Raw genomic sequence first — 16221 nt, forward strand, 5'->3', positions numbered from 1 at the left:
TGTGACCATTATGGTTGCCACCTTTTCCAATGCCCATAGTGGGACATCTTTTGTGGAAACATCGGATTTTGCAGGACAACACATACCCACAGCAAGTAGAGATGACAGAACTTCACATTTTTGCCATAATATACGCTTATTCTCGTAGCATTTGGGTTCCTTATTCGGTTTCTTATGCCATGTATGTGTTTCATATACAAAATATATGTTTTATGCTACTATTACAGGTATATTGAGGGAATATTTTTGCCCGGAAATCTCAGGTCATTTGCCATTTTTCGATATTTGGCGGGACACAACTGTCAAATGAGGGACTGTCCATAGCAATGTGGGACAGCTGGTAACCCTGGTGACCATGCCCATGTCGCTACTAGGGTTGCCACCTTTTCCAATAGCCAAGGTGGGACATTTTCGGGACTCACATCAGATTCTACAGGCCGACACATACCCACGGTCAGTACATAGCATAGAACTTAACTTGTTTGCCTAGATAAAAGCTTATTCTTGTAGCAGTTTGGTTGCTTATTCTGTTTCTTGTGACATTTAGGTATTTTAGTTGCGGAAATAACTATTTTATGCGACCATTACATAAAATACGGGATATAATTATGTCCTACAATCTTAGCACATTTGCCGTTTTTAATATTTTTTATCGGGACACAACTGCCCATAGAGGGACTGCCCCTCGCAAAGTGGGACAGGTGGTAACCTTAGTCGCTACTCCTATGTCGGTGCGGCGCGCTGACATGCTGCGGTACACCTTCTCTGGGTATGCCCACTGACGGTGCATTGCGGGACGAACACGGTGTTACGCGTATCCTTTGTTCCTTGGACGGGTACACTTAGGGCTTCGTGGGTTGTGTTTGCTTCTCCTTTTGTTGGGCCGGGTACTATGTTGCATACTCTGCGTGCGTTTCATTCTGCACGGGCCCTGGCTGGTGACATTACTATTATGGGCGGACTGTGGCAGTCAGCACTTTAGGTTGCTCATCGCCTGCCGGCTTAGCCACGCCTCCGGACGCATCCTACTTGGGCTCGCTCACGTACACTACGCACGTGTCTGTGGTTGCGGCGCGCACTCATTACTATGCATATGGCGCTACTACGCCGACTATTCACTGCACCGCCGGCGCAGGCCTTACACCGGCCTTACGCCGAGCTTCATGAATCCCGGGGATTGACTATCAGACAAGAGTGGCTTACATACAGACAGCAGTTATGGCACACCGTGGCCAGTTTCTTTTCAGGCCTTTTCCTACAAGGTAGGTCATCCATGCACTTTATGAACGGAAAGTGCAATAAGCCCTTCAAAGGTGTTCTTCATAACATGGCTGATATGTATATTTCTGTGGTGGCCACCATGATTCTTATGCAGTTCACTGATATCTGTCCTTGCACATGATTGAAAATGACATAATACAAATATTCAAAGCAAACTCAGTTAAGAATAAACTCAAAAACCAACTAGTGAATGTTCCAATACCCACGGGTGGTCCTATTGTATAAAAACACAGTCCGTAGATTAAAAAAATACATATTTATTTTAAGCACTGGATAATAGCTTTTCGTCGGACACACTCCAGCTTCTTCAGAAAACCAGATAAAAACAGCGTCTCCCTCTAACCGTTCCCTTAAATACTAAATTTGAAAATCACATGATCATTTAAATGATGTTGGACTCAAAACCAGCATTTTTACAAATGTTAAAACAATATAATATGCATGGACTAACCTAGCATATTATAAAATTCTGACAAATTGTTAGAAGTAAATTTACAATTATGGACTCACAACTTTACAAGTGTGAACCAAAACATAAAAATAAAAATGATGAATAACACCGTCATAGTCTGACACTTACTATTTATGGTGTTATTTTATGTTTAAAAAATAAATAGCTGACTGGCAATAACATCTGCAAAAGCACTAGCATAGAATTGTCACAACATCTGACACAAATATAAACTATGGAAATTTCTTAATGCGCTGCTACACTGCCTTCGACTTAAATAACATCAACAGTCAATGGCATTTAATATAGCACTCATTACCTAAATTTAAAAATAATATATAAAAATGAACAGTGATAGTGTATGTCATTCCAACTGAATACCTACTGCTTGCCATAACGTTCAATATATAAAAAAATATGAAACTCAATACAATAACAACTAAAGTAACACTAATTATAAACTAACACAATATGAACACAAATATGTGCTATAAGTACCCCTTATATACGAAATGACTAACATCAACTTGATTAATAAAATCAGTAAGTGACATCTAATATAATGCTGATTGATACAACTGTCACAGCGTTCGATCTAAGTAAGAACTGTAAATGACCCTTAATATACGGCTTAGATAACGCCGACCAAAGATGAACAAAAACCAAAACATTCTAACTGGATAAAAAAATGAGTGCCTACCTCGACGGATAGGAAGTTCATCTTGATTGCAATAAACACTGATGCTTTACATTGACGAAAACAATACTACAACTATTAAGGACCAAAACTGGAACCAATCTCATCTCTTACACTGTGACACTGACCATTCGGTTGATCATAGTCGTAACCTGTATGGGTATTGGTGAAAAAACTGTACCGAAAGTGAGAGGGTTGACTCTACTAAGCATTAAATTACACAAACCCTGAGGGTTGATATGTTTGATAACCTGATGTACAGGTCATATAACAATACCACAAAGACAACCCTACTTCTAAGAGTTTGAACTAGCCACAAAATAGAACCCTGAAACATGTTGTCTCATAGGCAATATCACGGGTGATACTTCATCTACTAGGGATGCCAAAACTGGCAGGTACCTACCGGATGCAAAACAAAGGATTCAACCTAGGATCTGAGGTCCATTAATAAAGTGACCCTATGACAACTGTGTTGAAATAAAGGCACTAATTAAGTACGTGAACCATACCTGACTAGTTACTAAACATACATATAGGTAAGTTCGAATGTGGTTACACCAAGAAGCACCAGAACAAGATCTCTAAAACAATATACAAAAACTAAACCACAAAGGGATGTTGCCTAAAACCTAAATTACTTAGAAACAGAAATATAATTTGGGTATAGATTACAGTGGTTATCTGTTGAGTCTTTTAAGCTTTAATAAACAAGTTATAGACAACATACCATTTATGCCTGGGGCATGACAGGCATCTAGCCTGAGTTGCCAAGACAACTCTCTACTTTCCAAATGGTGGGGGGTAAACCCCCCTACCATCAGATTTCAACTGATCAATGATGGAAAACAAAAAAATTGTGGTTGGGGTTCTCCACTATATGTCTGGCTAAGGCGTTGTCCATCTAGGCCTTCCTTATGGCGTATAAATGTTCATATATTCTTTTTTGTAGTTTTCTGTCAGTTTTACCAACATAAAAGGCTGGACAATTGGAACACTGAGCCAAATACACCACTTGAGTACAAGAGCAGTTGAATCTACCCATTATTTGGTATAAGGAGTCCCTGATTTCAAATCTAGCCCCTGTCTTAATATAACTGCAATAGTGACACATATTACACTTATACATTCCATTCCTAGTGCTGAATATCTTGGGTTTCTTTTCCAAAATGCTTTTGAGGTTAAACCCTCTTTTAAACACTATTCTCGGTGATTCAGCTAACATTCTACAGAGAGAGTCATCCTGAGTTATCAAATTCCAGAATTTCAATATGATAGAAAATATCTCTCTAGCATCCAAACTGTATGCTATAATGAAACTTGAAGACATTAAAGAAGCCTCACCCTTCCTTCCTTCAATTTTAACTCGTTTAGTGATATTTTGATTTAAAATGGGTGCATATACCCCAGAGAATCTCTTATATTGTACTTCACCTACTAGATCATAAATGAGGTCTGCTGGATAACCCCTGTTGGAAAAGAGATCCGCCATGTACATACATTCTTCCTCAAAGTCGCTGTCCCTAGAAACCATTCATGCTGCACTGACTAACTGACCTTTAATAATTGATCTCTTTTGAAAGAATGGATGACAGCTATCAAAATGTACATAGCTGTTAGAAAAGGATTCTTTCCTATAGAGCCTAGCTATAAAACATCCTGCCTCTTTGTCTTTCAAGAGGTCCACGTCCAAATAAGCTACCTGATCCAGGGCAAAGCTATGTGTAAACTGGAGGAAATTAGTAGAAGAATTAAACATGTCCACCAATGAAATGGCTGTCTCTTCATTGCCTTTTACTATCATAAAAATGTCATCCAGGAACCGTGTAAACAAAACTACTTTATCCACAAAGAAAGGTTTGTCTAAAATGGACTCCTTCTCCCAATAAGCCATGACCAAATTGGCCACACTGGCTCCACATGGTGACCCCATCGGTACACCTGTCTTCTGTAAATAGAACCTGCTGTTAAACGACACACAATTGTTGGATAAAATTATGTCCGGCAACTTGCTCACCAACTGAGTATCTTTTGCAGGGGCTTTTTTTAGGGTCAACATGACTGGAATCCAGTCTAAAGCTATTGAGTGAGGTATGGTGGCATATAAGTCTTTCACAACAACTGTTAAAAAATGGCTATCCTCACTATATGTGGTTTGATTGATTTTAGATAAGAAAGACCAAGGATCTTTTGAAATTTGAGGTTCACTAGACACATATTTCTTTAGTATGGTGTCCACCACTTTGGCACTGGCATAAGTAATACTTCCCCTAGCACTAATACAATATACTAATATAATACAAATATTTATTATGTCAGTCATTGCTCCCATGCATTACCGATTCACAAGACACTTATGCTCTGTATTGCATGTAATGCATGTCTTCATCTGGGCATGTTTGTATTACTGCAGTTGTTTTCATCGGACTATGCATCTTAATGGCAGATGAGGGATTCCATAAATGTGTCTTACTTTATGGCCTACTGTCAGAAACTGTAATTGGTCCTCTGTCACAACACTTTATAGTGTGTTGCTGTTGTTGAATTGCTGTTATGTTACTGTTCCCCACAATTCCATAGGAGCAGCCCAAGAATAATGATGTCAGAGATGTTTGCAGATCAGCAATGGAAAACCTGAACTTGTGAAATGCCATCTAATCTGTGTTGCCACTTGTCACGTACGTATGTTGTAGGTTATTAGAGTAGCATTTAGCATTTACATAACTATGCGACACTTGCTTGTCTAGTACATCTTTGTAGGTGATGAACCCCATGATGAACCCTATTCCTATAGGTGCCACTCTCCTTTCTTTGCAAAAACATGTCCATTTCTGATGTACCTGACAGTACAACTGTAAGGTCCATTTGTCCTTGTGTATACATGCTGAGGTGGAAAATATAGCAGTGATGTCGGCTTGTAAACATAAATTGCCTGTATATACATCTCATATGCAATAATTGCAGACTATGCAGTCTACTTTTTAACTATCTAAACTCAGCATTTGATTAACATGCATATCACATTTTCAGTGCTGTTTGTTACACTGCAGCTTTATATCCCTATCACATGCGTTATTAGCATGTCAGTTTTTATTTATGTGCATAACTCTGGTATTGTCATTGTCATTAATTATCATAGGTTCATAGGTAGGTGCTAGGCTATTAGACCTGGGGTCTATATAAGCCTAGCCAAAAAGGTACCCTGGCTTTCGCCACCTGAGAAAATTATTTTCCTGTGCCCCTGTCGAGAAGAGCCACAGAAGTGATCCCCGGGGTGAATTTCCTATTTCCCATCCAATCATCAAGATTTTTCTTGAAGGGTGCTAATGAGGAGCTTTGTTTGACATAGATAGGTAGTCTGTTCCAGAGTATGGAAATTCTCTTGGACAGGAATCTATCCCTCCAGCATGTTCTGTTTATTGTGGTGACAAGGTTTTGGTCCCTAGTGCATGTAGCTCAGAGGGATTGGGATTTCTTTAAGTGGAGCATGTCCAACAGCTCTGAGTTTGACATAGCTTTGTATGTTAGGCAGAGATCGCCTCTGAGTAGGCGATATGCGACGGAGTAAAGCTGGAGTTTTTTGACACGGTCTGCATAGGGTATCTGTTTGAGGCCAGTAATCCTCTTTGTGAGGTATTTCTGTGGCCTTTCTAGTTGTTGTAGATGTCTTGTGAGGTACATACCAAAAGGGGTGTTGTACTCTATAATGGGTCGAATGAGTGATGAGTAGAGGGGAACAATGACCTCTTTTTTTCTGGATGAGAAACCTTTTGTGATGAGGTGAGCCACATAGAAGGATTTCCTGACTACTGTGGCAATGTGATTATCAAAGGAGAGACTACTGTCCACCTGTGTCCCAAGGTTTCTTATCACACTTTCAGCATTAGGTAGACTACCAATTATGTGGTAGTAAATGGGTACAGAGTTTTTATCAAGGGGATGACAATACACTTTTTGACATTGAGCTTCGGGCCATGGCTTTGACACTAGGCATCTGTCTCAGTGAGGCCCTTTTGTAGTATGTCCACATCATTAGGAGTTTTCATTATGGCTCCTAGTTTGCAGTCATCTGCAAACTTTGTTAGCCAAAGACCTTCTGTGTTAGCCTGTACTTCAGAGAAGTAGATACCAAACAGGAGAGGGCCGAGGACTTAACCCTGTGGTACTCCACTTGTCACTGGTTTGAAGTTGGATTTGGAGTCTGCTACTTTCACATTGTGGGTTCTGTCCATGAGCCAGATGACAACCCATCTTGTGACATAGGGATTTATATGTAGATTAGTGAGCTTATCTATAATTCCAGAGTGGGGGGGGTGGTGCTGAAAGCCTTGGCGAGCTCTAGATAAGCTGTGTGAACCACCTTACCCTCATCTATGGCTTTGGTGACTACTTCAAAGAAGTCAATCAGGTTTTGGAGACATGATATGCCTTTTACAAACCCAAACTGGGTAGGGTCCAGAGTTTGGAGATTACCAATATCTTTGTTTATGATTTCCATGATGATACATTCCATGGCCTTGCAGACCAGGCTCGTCAGGCTAATGGGGCAGTAGTTCCCGGGGTCTGTCATGGCTCCCCCTTTGTGGAGTGGGATAACCATCGTGGTGTGCCATTCAGTGGGTGCAAAGCCTGAGGTGAGGCTATGACTGAACATGGTACTTAGGTAGAGTGCCAGTTCATTCTGTGGTTCATGCAGAATGCAGCCTGGGATATTGTCAGGTCCCATGGATGCTGTGTTTTTGGCTTTGGAGAGTGTGTTTTTTACCTGTGCAGCTGTGATTACAGGAACTTTGCATTCTTCCGGTATAGAGATGGGCCCTCTAGGGGGTGAGAGGGGGGTAAAAGCACTGAACCTATCTGCCAGGATGTTGGCAATATCAGTTGGTTCTGTATATTTAGTGTCATTGTGCTGTAACTCAGAGCAGATCTGAGTGTTGCCACTGAGATTCTTGACATAGCTATAGAATGCTTTGTTTTTGTCTTTAGAGTCGGTGGCAATTTTGTTTTTGTAATTAGCTTTGGAGGACTTTATGAGGGATGTCAGCTTCTTACTGAAGTTGACCAGGGAGTTTCTCCAGTCATGAGATTTTACTCTTTTTTGCAACAGTTTCTTTCTTCTGTTGTAGAGTTTGTTTATGGCAGAGGACCACCAGATTGGCTTCCTTTTTTTGGAGGATAGCATCTTGGTTCTTTTAGGGATAGCATGATCCATGCACTCGTGTAAGTGCTTATAAAGTGCATTTGTGTAGGATTCAGCAGTCATACCTCTATTGTCTGTCTGCATGGGTGTCATGGCGTTTGCCACTTCTGTCTTAAGAAGTGTGAAGTTGGCTTTGGAGAATTTTTTTTTACGGTGGTTTCACTAATTGGGGGTGAGGGCGGGAAGTAGATATATAGGGTGATTAGCTTGTGTTCGGATCTGACCAATGAGGAATTGACCTCTGCTGTGGAACACCAGTTGCCCATGTTGGCAATGACCAGGTCTAGGATATTGCTGCCCCTGGTGGGGGTGTGAATAAGTTGATCCAAGGCATTGGAACTTACGAATTCCAGAAAACGTTGAGCAAAAGAGTTGGTACATGAGTAGTTTTCCCAGTTAATGGTGGGGTAGTTGAAATCACCCATTATTAGTGTGTTGGGTTGTTCCCTAATACTTTTCAATGTATCAAGAAATGAGGAGTGGGAATCCTGTGGCATGGTGGGGGGGGGGGTCTGTAGCAAGCTACAATTTGGATTGCGGTCTTGCCCAGAGTTAGTTGCACTTTATCATTACATACAGTGGCGGCTGGTGACTTCAAATTAAAATGGTGCTGCAAGGGTTGTGACCAACTAGAAAGGGGTGAAGCTATGCTCAAAACCACAACAACTGGAACTTTAATTAAATACGCTGCCCTGGATGCCAAACAGTCATTATGAGAGTCCAAGCAAGACAAAATGAAGTGTAGAAGAAAAAAATATTTCAATGCATTGGCTACATGACAACTTACTTAATATCTAGATGGAAACACAGATTGTGAGGCATGAAAAAATAAATTACTTTTTAAATACATTACTGGAATGCCAGTCAAAATCAAGTATAAAAAAACAAGTAGCACTTAACTCAAACCACTTTTCCTTGCACTGCAGTTCTAATTATAATTTACATTCAGCTTTATAAAATTACCAAGTAACATGCTGAAAGTAGCAATCTCTGTGATACCCCCACTTGTAAAAATGTTTCTTATCCAAATAAGACCTGCTGCCTGACAACAACTACCTACTTGTTTCATGGGGAACATATGATCAAAGTAAAAAATGAACAGCAAACAAGAAACAAGCTCAATATAAATTGTTTAGAATTATTGCACAAGTTATGGACCACACATGATAGATTTGGGTTCTGTTTAGTTTACGGGTAAAACCTGCAAAGATGACTGCAAGTCTCCAACAAATGTAATGAGCTTCTGAAAAAACTGTAATCCTGTCCTTTATTACAAATACTGTCATATGCATTTCAATACCTAAGGCGTATATGCTATCTAGTTATGTAAATATTCTCTGCATGGCAATAACGAAAAGGCTTTCAATGCTGGTAATTCTTTAACAGTATGCTTACTAAAGCTTAATTGCATCTTACAATATCTGACAAGCTTACCTGATGGTCATTAAAGCATTGCTACTTAAACACAGAGCAACAAGGCACTGTGACAGCATGCACTTTCTGAATAATAAGAAGCATAAATCAACAGTATAAAAATATGACATAAAACCAGAACATTCTGCAAAATCAAGGACAGATGAAAAGTCATGGTCATACTTGTGGTCTACATTGGATGGGAGAATACTCTGCACACTTACACTGCATAACTGCTCCTTGCCTTCCTTGGACACATCCAGAGCCATTACAATGGGGAGAGGGGTGCAACAAGTATGTCACAATTTGAAATGTCTCTGGCTGATGGTGATGGGTCTAACACTCATACCTCTCAACCTCAGCGCAAGAAATCTGGACAAAGCCATACATAGAAGTCAGACACAGGCCCAAAAATAAGACAATTTTTAAATATTGCCCTTATAAAATTAGAAAGATAATAGAACAGTAGTAGGTCTTGCATTCGTATGAATTTTCTGAAAGGTATGAAATCTGAAACTCAACTGTCTGCCTTTATTTTCTAACTTCACTCTAATGATTTGCCACTAATTTGCCAGAAAACCACAATTTTATGAAAAACAGACAAAAATGTGATGCAAAAATATAAAATTGCCACACAATACAGCTGGGAACCTGTCAAAGAAGGGACACATTTTTAATATTAACACTGTTAACTTGATTAGCTAACAAAATAAGAGAATCTACATGCATTTCTGAAATAAAAGTAATCTATAACTCTGATCATTACACTTATATATAATTGTAAACCCTCCACGTTTTCTTCCAAAATTGCCATTTTGAGGAGGGATTATTAGGGGGAGAGCAACATTTTGAGCCAAAATTGAGGACAGTTGTGAGGTTTGGATATTCCTTATTCTATAAAGCGATTTGCAGGTACCTCTCAACCTCTTAATGCAAGAAATCTGGACAAGGCCAAATTTATTGGGAGAACATATAAACAGTACTAAAAATTGCTCTTGTATAAACTTAAGACAGTTGATAGAATAATAGGTCTTGCTTTAGCATGCATTTTTCTGAAGGTTATGACATCTGAAACTCAATGTCTGTCATTTAGTGACTTCATTACTAAATGATTTGCCAGAAAACCACAAATTTTATGAGGAACAAACCAAAAATAAGAAGCAAATATCTATTCATTCTGCAAAAATCTGGACAGTTGAGAGGTATAGTTCAGCTGGGGCTGTCTGAGTTTGCTGCCCTTCCCTCCTCATAAAATCATAGTCGATTTGGCCCCCTGCAGCCATTTCAATGTCTCATTCCTTGGTTATTTCATCCCATTTACCAGAAACAGTGTAATGTGCATACTGCTTTACTTCTGCAATGATTTGGATTTCATATGAAAGTTTTATTTTGCATTTTACAGCACAAACCCTAATAGATATCTACTAAACAAAGCAATGCAGTCTCACAATGAAAATAGACTTAGCATTAAAACTTTTCTGCCCTTGAAACTCACATTCATTGAAACAGCATTGAAACCCACATTCAAAGAAAATACATTTTGCCAGAGGCAGATAAAAATTAAATTTGAGCTGTTTTCAAATCATAGGCCCCTTGAACATGAAACATACATATGCTTTTTGATACACCTTCCTGATTATATTAAATTATATTCCTTGTACAATATAGAACAGTTGTTAGAGGGCATTTTCAATTTATTGTTTTGAACATTTTTCCAGTAAACAATGAAACAAAATGCATGCACCAATGACAAAACTGCTCAATTTAGAACATTTCTATCATAAAAGTCTACTCAAACTTCTACAGTCCAGTATCAGTAAAAATGCACAATCTCTGAAGAAGTAAAAGTCATCTAAATAAGTCCACATTAAAGAAATCTGTAACTAATGAAGAGGTTGCTGCTAGCAAACAACTTTATATATGTCATCGTTTCAGCTACAAATAAAGTGCCTGTTGCCCTTGAGGAATAAATTACCTATGTTTCAATAAAAAATTATAAGCTAGTAATATCGCAATAGGGAATGGATGGCAAACTGATAACAGGTGCATAGTTACTAGGTATCTTCGCCAAAAAGGACTGCAGCATCCACCCCCTTTACAACACAGTACAATATCAGCAATGCATCTACCAACTGTGGGAGTAGAACACACAGCCTCCTGCATCAAAAGCAAGCAAACTATCTGTTGTGCTATTAACAATGCATGCAAACTCACCATAAGCAGCACTAAACTTTGTTTCCCCTGCAGCTCTCAGCTCCTTATAAAATCTACTCAACACTCAGCTGTATCTCTGACCTGTGCAGCACAAGAAATCTGGAAAAAGCCAACATTTATTGGGGGGAGTAAAAGACCAAAAACCAGGGACACATTTTAAACATTGCTTGTATAATGTTGGAAAGTTGCTAGACTAAAATGCTGTGTTACCACCATACATTTCACTGCCAAGTCTTGAACCCAAGGGAACCTGTGCAAAACAGTCAGAGCAACATACCACTATGCCAACTCAGCTGTTTTGTGAAAGAGAGGAAGACTGAAACTTAAATGGCTACCATTTAATGAATTCAGTTCTCACCATAGCTGTCAACCTGTCAGCACAAAACACCTGAACAAAGCCAATAATGGGGGAATACAGCCCCTAAACATATTCAATTAATTCAGTTCTCACCATAGCTCTCGACCTCTTAGCAAAAAACACATGGACAAAGCCAGTAATGGGAGAATACAGCCCCCAAACATATTCAGTGAATTCAGTTCTCACCATAGCTCTCAACCTTAGCACAAAATACATAGACAAAGCCAATAATGGGGGAATACAGTCCCAACAATAGGGACACATTTCAAATATCCAAGTTATAAACTTAGTAAATTGCTAGAATAAAAGGTTTTGTGTTACCATGCACTTTCTGAAGAATATGAAGTCTGAAATTTAAATGCCTGTTATTTTTAAACATTTGTTAACCAGAAAACTAGTCTGACTTGGAACAAAAGCCAATTTTCAGCAGAGCAGGGAGAAACACTCCAGACACATACATGTCTTTGTAAGATGGGAGGGCATGCAGACTCCACACAGAAAGTGCATTGTGGTCAAACTGCCCTGCTTCCTCCCCATTCACATAAAACAAAATTCTTCACAGTCCATATTCAAGTGTAACTTGGATCTATGGATGAAACACAGAAAATTTACCCCAGAAGTGCCCCCTGTACTATTAATGGACAAAGGCAGCTCCTTAATGCTTTATCCAATGCATGGATTCCTCATGTTATCTATGATATGATCCCAGTTATTCCCATTATGAGTAATAAATAATTATCGACCATGGAATGGGTAAGGCCAATTTGTAACCAATAAGTTAGGTTAATTCAAGCAGAAAAAAAGAAACTGGCTAGGCTTAAAATGTCCTGCAAGGTCAGCTAATGTGTTACTTATGAATCTAAGTAAGCCATTGTAATGTACTGCTAGCCATATCTTTTTGAAGATAAGGTGAAATTTAAAACATTATCTGTTTAAGACTGTTGACTGGCATATAGAACTGAAAACAATAGTTAAATGAGACAGGAGAAACTTAAGTATTTATCACAAAGAGATGCAACTGTGTAGCACTTTTTTGAATTTGTTCTCAAATAGGCTACACACACACACACACACACACACACACACACACACACACACACACACACACACACACACACACACACACACACCTCGGCAGCAGCTGATTCTCCAAAGCTAATGGCTGGTTTCCTCACCTCGGCAGCAGCTGAATCTCCTGTGCAAGACTAACGGCTGGTTTCCTCACCTTGGCAGCAGCTGAATCCCCTGTGCAAGGCTAACGGCTGGTTTCCTCACCTCAGCAGCAGCTGGTTTCCATTCTCCTGGCACATGAAAATAGGCTGGAGGCTCCAGCCTGCGGGTGAAGCAGTCCTGTGTTCTGGGCTGCAGGGAAGAGATGGCTTTTTCCGCTGCCTAACACAGCAGTCTGGAGTTCTGTGAGTACCAGGAACTCCAGGCATTCATGAGTGGAGTTCTGGGACTCGCAATTTTTTTTATCTTTTCTTCCTTCTTTGTACAGGTGGGGGGGGGCTGCAGTCCTGCAGTCCTATAGCACGAGCCACCCCTGATTACATAAATATTGCAGGATTTGTGATGGAAATACATACATTGCATTTGCCTGTGGAATATGAGTACACTTTGCACCTTTCCTCTTCCAGATTTATTAATTATGCAGTATAACACAATTTGTGTCCAATTTCCACATTTCACTTTCTCTCCTTCTGTATTGCTTTCTTGCACTTGCCCTTAATATGTCCAGGCTACAACATGTGCTCATATATGAACACTGCCTCCATGCAAGCTGTTTTATTAACATTCTGTGCTCCTGCTTGCAAGCACCTTTCCATGGCCAAGAGCACTATTGCTGACCATCAAAAGATTTTTGTAAACATGTAGTTGCAAAGAGCAGAATACCTATTTAATTAGTGCTCTTGCTCATTGTGCTAACATGCTTACATCATGTAGGCTTGGCATGACACCTATTGTTAATGAATCACACAGAATGCCTGAGAAGTGACAAGAGTTATCGTATTGTATGCTAACTGAGCTGGAATAGTGTTCTGTATTATGTTATGGTTGGATTTATATTTTTAAATGTTTGCTCTTATGGCAACATTTGTCATTGATTTTTAAATCCAAACTGGGTGAATGACTAGGGAATTGCTGGAAATGTGGGGTGCACAATGGCAGCTACCTTCATACAAAATGGGACATAGCCGGAGTTTGGGTCATGTGGGCTAAAATGATTACTACAGTAGAATGTGTATTGAAATGTTCATTGCCACACCCTCAGGGTATTCATTTTTGGTTGCTGACTATTCCAGCCAAGGGTTTTTTGACTTGGACAGCATGGTGTGGGCTGAGAATGAACTTGGCCTCTCTTCTGACTACTAAAGCATGGAAATCACTCCCTCTGTAGTGGCAAACTTTTATTATGGGGAACTTTCACATGTCACTACATCGAGTTATTAGGACTTGCTGCACTCTGAGCACATGGAGTATTCTTCCTTATTTATTTGTTTTTATTATAACATGTAAGTTTTACATCTATTATTTCTTATAATATGTTGGTTGTATGTTAGTTGTTTTTACATTTCCCTTATATAAAACAATGAAGTAATTGCTATATTCATTTTGGGGGTACTGGGGATTGTACTTAAAGTCAATTCTGATATTTATATAGTGTATGTTCTAGTTGAAGTGAATGCATTTATATATATGAAAATGTCTGCTGCTAAAGGTTTTGGTTTAGTCTGTGTTTTTTAGATCTATGTTGTTTCAATAAAAGCATCTTTGTGTTAAGACAAAAACAAACAACAACTGAAAAAAAGCATGTTGCATTGGTGTGTTGACTTCAGTGCTGCAAAGATCCACTTTGAAAGAATCCATCTTCCATTTCTAAATCTCCTTTACGGTATATTCTGGGTGCATTCCTTGCACTCCGTTGTTGTTAGGTACATGCACCTTATTGCAAAGCAATGCAGGGGTACTGACATATGTCACATCCCATGTGTTACGGTTTTCACAGCTTGTCCACTTTATTCATCATAGACATTTTCTTGATGCTCCTGCTACCATTTGAGTCTGTCTGGCACATCACTGAGGAACACAGTCACTTCATACCATTCAGTACATGCATGTTACTGCCACAACTGTTATTCTAGCCACTTTCACAATTTATAGGAATGATATTTAAGAGGAGTTCCGAAGTTTGCACCTTTGAACCCACATTAATTGTGTGTTTGTTCATTATTTTTGCATTGGAAGGTTGAGATGTCTGCGTGTTTATAATTCAAACAGCACTTTTTCATGCTGAACATTTTCATAATGGTTTGGTTATGTGAACCATATTGCCAGTAATGCTCAGCATCTCCTTTGTTTACATGATTTACATTGATATGGCCATGCAGCTGATTAACACAACATGGCCACTAGCTTCTGCTGTTGACATAAAAGTGGGGCTCCTCATCATGCTATGTGCCTTAGCTGCATGCATATTTGATTAGAACTGCTGTTTGTTACTCTAACACTTGGGCATGATGTGGAGATGATATTAATGAATCCCAGGACACAAAATTTCTCTCCACTACAAACACTGATGTAGCAAAGCATTGTTGACAGCACTAGTTTTCTGTCCTTAAGATAGCTTTTATTTATTTATTTATTGTTTTAAAGGAGATGGAAGAAGCAAATCAATGGGTAACAGAAAATAAAATGCAGTTAATTTCAAACAGTTTATATTTTTCAGGCATACAATTTGTAATAAAACAAGACTTGCGAACATATGTTTTTTTCAGCAGTGTTCTTGTATTCTTCACATGCAACATTTGTGATAAAGCAAAACTTCCAAAATACTTTGTTGACCGGGATAGTACCACTAGTCCAGCCACCTCATTTTAGGGGAGACCTGAGATGGTATTTATACTGAGTGGGGAAAGTTGGTCAGGATGCTAAGGGAAATGTCCATACTTTTTTTATTTTTTATAGTATCCATGGGATCTCCTACATCACCTCAGCTACCACCATTTCAGGCAGATTGGGCCTCTTTAAGTCTTATTTTCTTCGATTCTCCACACACTGTTTGCAGTATTATTCCTTACCCCTTAGCTGCTTTGTAAGTTAATAGCTCCAATAAAGTGTGTTGAGACACTTTCATCCTTCACAGAAATTAAACTATGTCAAATATCATAGGTTAATAGGAAGGTACTAGGGTATCTGCCCGAGGGCATTTATAAGCCTAGCCAGAGTGTGCCGGCTTTAACATCCCATTGATTAATTAACTGATTCTCTGTCAAGCAGATTCAGTGAAGTGATCCCAGAGTTGTAGTTTCTGTTATCCATCCACTCGTCAAGGTTTCTCTTGAAGAGTGTTAGTGAGGGGCTCTGCCTAATATAGTTTGGAATTTTGTTCCAAAGCATCGGGAGTCTCTGTGACAGGAATCTATCCCTCCAGCATGTTCTATTTATTGTTATGGCAAGGTTTAGCTCACTAGAGCGCATGGCTGACAGTGACTTGGATTTTTTTAGGTGGAGCATGTCCATCAATTCTGAGTTGGACATGGCTTTGTAAGTCAGGCAGGGATCACCTCTGAGTAAGAGATATGCCACTGAGTACAGCCAGAGTTTTT

The sequence above is a fragment of the Protopterus annectens genome, chromosome 10.part0, assembly GCF_019279795.1.
Source record: "Protopterus annectens isolate FY-2018-M chromosome 10.part0, PAN1.0, whole genome shotgun sequence".
Classification (NCBI taxonomy): domain Eukaryota; kingdom Metazoa; phylum Chordata; order Ceratodontiformes; family Protopteridae; genus Protopterus; species Protopterus annectens.